The sequence below is a fragment of the Adiantum capillus-veneris genome, chromosome 13 (genome assembly GCF_014529385.1).
Source record: "Adiantum capillus-veneris isolate H3 chromosome 13, ASM1452938v2, whole genome shotgun sequence".
Lineage (NCBI taxonomy): Eukaryota > Viridiplantae > Streptophyta > Polypodiopsida > Polypodiales > Pteridaceae > Adiantum > Adiantum capillus-veneris.
This window is the reverse complement of record NC_140943.1, coordinates 54,453,692-54,461,066: the sequence shown is the minus strand read 5'-3', so window position 1 is coordinate 54,461,066 and position 7,375 is coordinate 54,453,692. Positions and strand designations below refer to the sequence as shown.

The 7,375-nt window shown below is 43.4% G+C and overlaps 1 pseudogene; it reads right to left on the bottom strand.

Annotated features, from left to right (window-relative positions):
* Positions 1-292: 292 nt before the first annotated feature.
* Positions 293-871, bottom strand: LOC147444019 (secreted RxLR effector protein 161 pseudogene; annotated as a pseudogene).
* Between the last annotated feature and the right edge of the window lie 6,504 nt (positions 872-7,375).

Genomic DNA, 7,375 nt, shown 5'->3' with positions numbered 1-7,375 from the left:
CCCCTGGTAGCATCAGGTGGCTCTGATCATGGCCCTCCCTTGTTGTGTGAGCGCTAATACACAGTTATTAATACGCAGAACTTGAGAGACAGTTAGAGAGAGAGATGACACACAGAAGATTGTATCGATTGTATTCTTTGATTATTGTTGTTGATGTTACATGGGTGCTACACAGGCGTGCACCGTTACATTGGGATGTGTCTCTTCGTTTGACACGCAATATTGTTTCTTTAAATTATTGTCATGATTTTTAATTATTAGTTTACGCCAACACCCCCCATAATAAAAATCATCAGATCTCCATTCCAATCATGGAGCAGCACTTATAGTGCTTGTCTATCTGCAAGCTCTTTGTAAGGAAGTGTGCAGCATTTTCATGTGTATTGACATAGGTCAGGCTAATAATCTTATTTTCAACCTTTTGACGGATGAAATGATCTTGTATGTCCAAGTGCTTCAGCTTTTCAGATTGCTTCGGTTTCTTCGATGCATCAATAGCTGGCATACTATCACAATAGATAATGTGAGGTAGTTGTATTTTAAAATCTAATTCTCTTAAGAAGTTACCAATCCAAATAGCTTCTTTTGCCGCATCAGTCGCAGCTCTATACTCAGCTTCACATGATGAGGCAGCTACTGTTGGTTGACATTTGCTCCTCCATGATATAGGACCACCAGCTAATGTGAAAACATACCCTCCTGTAGATAAACGAGTTAGCAAATCTGAAGCCCAATCTGCATCGATGAAGCCTCGAACAGAAAGATTTTGATCTCCAGCATTATGGTACACTAATCTCATTGATTTGGTTCTCGCAATATAGTTTAGTAGCCGCTTCACATATTGATGATGCACAGGTTTTGGATCGTGCATAAAGCGAGATAGGATGCCTGCAGAAAAACTTAAATCTGGTCGAGTACAAGATACGAGGTATCTAATGCTCCCAAGAATGCTTCTATATCTTCGAGATTCTGAGGTGTGTCTCCAACTAGCAGGACTGGATTTTGAATGTGAATACAATTCCCGGATCCGAAGAGGTAGGGGTGTTTGAATAGACAATAAGTCTGGTGCATCAAACTTTGCTAAAATAGTGTTAGCAAAGCGTGATTGCTCAAGAGTTAATGAATGTGGCCTATCCCATTTTGAGTGACCTCACTCACAGACAACAGGTTCTTTGCAAGACCAGGAATATAGTAGACACTTGTTATTTTGGTAACATCTCCGGTTGGTAATTTAAGAAAGACATTGCCTATTCCCTCAGCCGAATAAGCACTCTCATCCCCGAGACGGACCTCCATGGGATACCGGAGTGGGCTGTAGTCATGTAGCCAAGAGCGACCTCCAGTCATATTGTGAGTTGCCCCAGTATCAAGGTACCAAGTTTGATCATCTGGAAGAGTGTGTCCAGTAGCCATAAACAAGAGTAGAGTGGATACATCATCCTCTACGCTGGAGTCATTCAACTCAGTGAGGTTGGCTTGGTTGTGGGACCGAGAGTAGTTTCCTCGTGTCCGTTGTTTGGTTCGACACTCATGTTCTAAGTGACCTCGTCTGCTACAGAAGTTACATACTAAGGTAGGATTATATGAGGTTTGGTAGTTGTTTCCCCTATAGTTGGGATTGATGCGCCCATTTCGAGGGGATGGACGGGTATTGCCCATGACATTTAGATGATTGAGTGGTCTAGTCATGGATCGGCCACTAGTAACCCGAGGTCTGAACCTAGACCTATGAGGAAATCGTGATCCCCCCGCAGCCATGGCCATAGAGGTTTGAAGGGGAGAAGTGACTGCAGGTGTAGATCTGGCCCGTAATTGATCTTCTTGACGGATAAGGGCAATTATTCATTCATAGCCAAGGCTACATTGTTGGAGTGCGTAGTTATGAATGATTGCCATTCTTCAGGTAGTGCAGGAAGAAGTGTGGTAACTTGAATCTCTTCTGGAAGTTGGAGTCCTGCAATCAGCAAGTCATCAGATGCCTTCTGCCATGCATCAAGGAAAGCATCAGTGGTCTTAAAATATTTCATTGTTAATTCATTTAATTGTTTGTGTAACAGAACACGTGAAACCACATTAGTCCTTTGATATTGCTGCTGCAAGAGATTCCACATCTCATGGGCTGTTTTGGTCTGTCGAACCAACTGCAATTGCTTATCCCCAAGATGGAGGATAATTTCCGTGTGAGCGTCGAGGTCCTTCTTTTTCCAAGAATCAATGTCGGCCTGGGACGCAGGCGCTTGTCCTGCAGGTACTGCTACATTGGAGGGATTCGGTTCAGAACCATCTGTAACGACAAGATTTCCTGCTTTTTCAAGAACCATTTGGAGCCTTAAACTCCAAGGCAGATAGTTAGTGCCATTGAGTTTTTCAATTTGATAATACTTAGAATAAGAGGTAGATGAAGAAGCGGCCATGTCTGAGGAGAAGTCCGGATCAACTCTTCAGAAGTGGCTCGCTGCAGTGTTTGCTAGGTGCGTGTGGGCCTTTTCTCAGCGCTCTATATTGATACCATGTGAGCGCTAATACACAGTTATTAATACGCAGAACTTGAGAGACAGTTAGAGAGAGAGAGATGACACACAAAAGATTGTATCGATTGTATTCTTTGATTATTGTTGTTGATGTTACATGGGTGCTACACAGGCGTGCACCGTTACATTGGGATGTGTCTCTTCGTTTGACACGCAATATTGTTTCTTTAAATTATTGTCATGATTTTTAATTATTAGTTTACGCCAACATGCTGCTCATGCTCGCGGGCTTGATTTCTGCTTGCACATCAGCTTCGCCGATTCCCCTGCATAGAACTCCACATCCCCTTCTTATGGCACTCCTCCTCTGGCTCTAGATAGTCTGCCCTCCTTAGTGCTATCCACCTCGCCTCAAAACCTGCTCTCGAGTGCCCTGATCTTCTGTAGCTCTTTGCATCTCTCTCCTCTTTATAGCGTTGGCCTCTTCTCTGTAGCGTCCAGCCATGACCCTCTTGGCTTTGCTCCAGAGCGGCCCCCCTCATGCCTCAGCAACCCATCCGCGTGCCTCTCGTTTTTCATGACAGCTACCATACTGGCTCCTCCTTTCCTGCCAACTCATGGCGCCCTTCCCGTCAAGGCCGCGGACTCAAGTCAATCACCTCCCCCCCTTCATGCCCTGGCAGCCCTCCTTCAACTTGCGCTATCTACAGTCGGCCGCCCCCTTGCTCTCAGCAGCGTGCCCCGGAGGCCCTCCGTTGGTGCGCTCCCCACGCTCCCCTCTCCGCCTGGTTCAGCCCACAACCAGATCTCCCCCTGCCTCCTTTGCCTCACGCTCCCCTCTCCGCCTGGTTCAGCTCTTCCCAAAAGCCCCCAACTCACGGCTTTTTCTCTCTGCATGCAATCGATGCCCTCCTTTTTATTAATAACTGAGCTAATAACAGCTTGAAAAAAAAATGTTGCTTGGTCCCTTTCCCACGCCATCGATTGTCAATCTTATTGGTCACCGAAAGAACCTCCTTTGGCCTCTTGTCCTGCACACTGGGCTTAGACTCATCACCAAATTGTGTTTAGCTTCCTTCACAACACTTTCCTTGATGCCCGCCTTGAGTGTGACTCATAAATGAAAAAACTTGAGCAAAAATAAGGCACAATCGCTACGAACACCAACAAAATTGCAATGTATTTGCCTCCCAGTTGATGAGCTGCTATCCACCAATCTCCAAGCATCAAAACTCGCCAAATAGTGCAAGCACTTGAGATACATAGCATGGTACCATCCCGTATAAGAATATCAAACCATTTTAAGAGACCCGATCGATTAAGCTTTAAAATATCCTCTGGTGTGCTCAAAGCAACCGTCTGGCATACACATCATAGCTGCACATGTCGAACACTGCATCAAGAGTAGATTCCTTCCCCGCCTTTGCTTATGCTGCCCTTTAATGAGCGGTCATACATTACCCTTCTACCTCAATATGATTTTCGATGCACTATAATTGGCATATCCTCCTACAAATTCACAACAAAAGACACATTCCAAAAAACTCCTCAAGCAATTTTTTACGTCTCGATGACCTGCCAAGCATATCCTGCAAATCGACTCGATCTGCATGTTTTGGCCTTGTTTCCCATCGTGACAGCGTAGCGACACGACATCCACCCCCTCTGAACCTGCACAGCCTTTGGTCTGTGTCAATAGCTCTTAATCAAATTTTCATTTCATAATCATCGCATATCCAATGCATTCAATAGATCGAAACCCTGTATCTGGAACCCCGCCAAACTCAAGTATGCTCTAGCTAATCGTGCACACGTCTTGACCATCAAGCTTGATTCTGGAAGCTTTGTGAAGCTCAAGTATGCTCTAGCCTCTCTTGCACACGGAATGGCCATCAAGTCCTCTCTTCTGATATCAATCCAAAAGAAGTGAAGATATCCCAATTGCCCAAAGCGATCGATTGAAAGCTAGCCATGTAAGCTAGGTGCTGATCATAGAAACCACAAACCCCAAAAGAATAACTTTCCCGCATAGCATAAATCTAATATTAAAAAACCACTGCCATACAATCTGCTACAAAAACGACCATGATTGCATTCCCTTCAACCTTGATTTGCACTTCAATATCCTCCAAGATCCACTACAAGAGGCTCTTCATATTAGCGACGCTCACACAGCGACGCTCAAAAAAAAATTCCCGGCGTCTCTATGAGCGTCGCAAATTTACAAAGAAATTTGCGACGCTCATAGCGACGCCGGCTGGGCTAAAAAAATAACCGAGCGCGCCCAAAAACTCAGATCTCAGATCTGAGTTTTTCGGCACCCTCAAGCAAGGAGCAGGTAACGCTCTTCTTCTCTCTCTCTCTCTCTCTCTCTCTCTCTCTCTCTTTTTCTTCTCCACACACACACACACACACACACACACACACACACACACACACACACGAGGAGAGGAAGGAGAGCCAGGTATGCTCCTTCCCTCTCCTCATTCTCATGTTCCCTTCCCCTCTTTCTCTCTCCCTCTCTCTCTCTCTCACACACACACATACACACACACACATAGTGTTTTTGAGAGAGAGAGAGAGAGAGAGAGAGAGAGAGAGAGAGAGAGAGAGTACAAACATAAACAAAAACGTACACACACATACATAAACAAAGAATGCACACACACATTGAGAGAGGAAAAGAGAGAGAGAGCATGCATAAACAAAAAACGTACGCATTGAGAGAGGAAAAGAGAGAGAGAACATGCATAAACAAAAAACGCACACATTGAGAGAGGAAAAGAGAGAGAAAACATGCATACGATCCAAAAAAACGCACACACATTGAGAGAGAAAGAGAGAGAAACTAATTTAACGTCGTAGGAAACTAATTAAAATTAAAAGACCAAAAGATCTAGCCGACGAGGAGTTGAACTCAAGACCTATTATTCAAGAGGGAAATGGCATAATCAATCTATCATACTTGGCATGGGTGATAGAAAGGTTATTGCATTTATCTCTTTTTATTGGCACACATATCCACACACGCGCACACACACAAGAAGAAAAGAGTTATAACGTCGTAGGAAACTATCCTAAAAGACGTTAAAGATTAGGTTAGATGTAGACTTACGTTAAATTAGATTTAGGTTTATTTAAGTTAAATTAGATTAGATTTAGGTTTATTTTTAACTAAATTTACGTTTATTTACGCTAGATTTAGATTTACGTTATATTAGATTAGATTTAGGTCTCCATAGACTACGATGCCTGCATGAAGCGGGTGAAGAAAGCCCTCAATGGAATATAGGGTATTGCTGCCTTCACTCATGGTGGGCTCCGTCGATCCAAAAGTACTAGTGAAATGTCTTCAGAAGATAGGGAAGAAGGTGGATCTTCAGGGCGGCAAGAGTCACTACATCCCCGACACAATGACCATCTAGACAACCTCTAGTCATTCAACAGCAACTTCAAAGTTAGTAACAAGAGCAAGAACGATCTAAAGGGCCAATTGCTGTTGTCAGATGTGGATGGAGATGAGACAGCGTCACCGCCGGAAGTTAACTCTCACATCTTTAGTGATGAGAATGCCAACTCTTGCCGAGTTATGTGAAAAATTATGTGTTAAATCAGTTTTAAGGTTCTTATAATCCCTGTTAGTTTAGTTCTTTGTTTTTAATATAACATAATTTACGTTAGATTTAGATTTATATTATATTAGATTAGACTTAGGTTTATTTAGGTTTACCCACACACACACACACACACAACACACACACACACACACACACACACACACACACACACACACACACACACACAGAAGAAGAGAGTTTTAATGTCGTAGGAAACTATCCCAAAAGACGTTAAAGATTAGGTTAGATGTAGACTTATGTTAAATTAGATTTAGGTTTATTTTTAGTTAGATTTACGTTTATTTAGATTTACGCTTATTTACGTTAGATCGAGTCCACGCAAGAATTACTTACGGTTTAGGGTTTAGAGTTAGACGAACAGTGAAAAGATCTACTGTGAAAAGATGTTAAGATGCTGTGAAGTGCTACAGCTAGAGAAGAGGCAAAGGGGTTTTGTCCACTACATGCAGTATCATGTAGACGTGGGTGTGTAGATTTCTTGTACCCACAAATATAGGTATTGACCAATAAAGACGAGATTATAACCCGGTGGTTCTGATCTCCGTGCACCTCTAGACCGAGGTGTGTGGGGATTGGACATGACTAGAGAATGTGAGGTAAAGAGAGAGAGAGAGAGAGAGAGAGAGAGAGAGAGAGAGAGAGAGAGAGAGAGAGAGAGAGAGAGAGATAAGATGAAGAATGCCAATAGAATATTAAATTTGTTGTCCAAGTTATAAGATTTTTATCCTCATTATGAGTAGTGACGAGGATGTGGGACCGTCCAACCGAAACACCTATCTCTCAACGAGGGTCTTATGTCCTTGTAATCAATGCAAGCATGCTGTGCGACGGACAAGACGTGTTTCTTTGCAGCACGTTCGCGAATTTGGCGAGTTCGATCCATCTATTATAGATCGAGTTGTTGCCAATTATAACTCGTCGGACTCTGACGCTGGCCAACAAGCAGCAATCTTGCAACCCAATAGACGTGTTCGCAGGCGCTTTGGTCAAGCAGCATATGTGAGGCCACAAGATGTAGCCTCTGATAGCTCGGGGGATGATCATGCAGAGCACATTCCCAACGAGGCAATGTTTGAGCCCGAGATTGATGAAATGATCGAGACAATCATGGATTCAGAAAGGCTTATCTATGATGATATGAAAAGTGAAGCCGATACGCCATTGTATAATGGAGCACGTATGTTTAGATTGAAAGCACTCCTGGTTCTTCTCAACATGCAGGCAAAGTTTGGATGGAGTGACACTAGCGTCACATCGCTTTTTAGG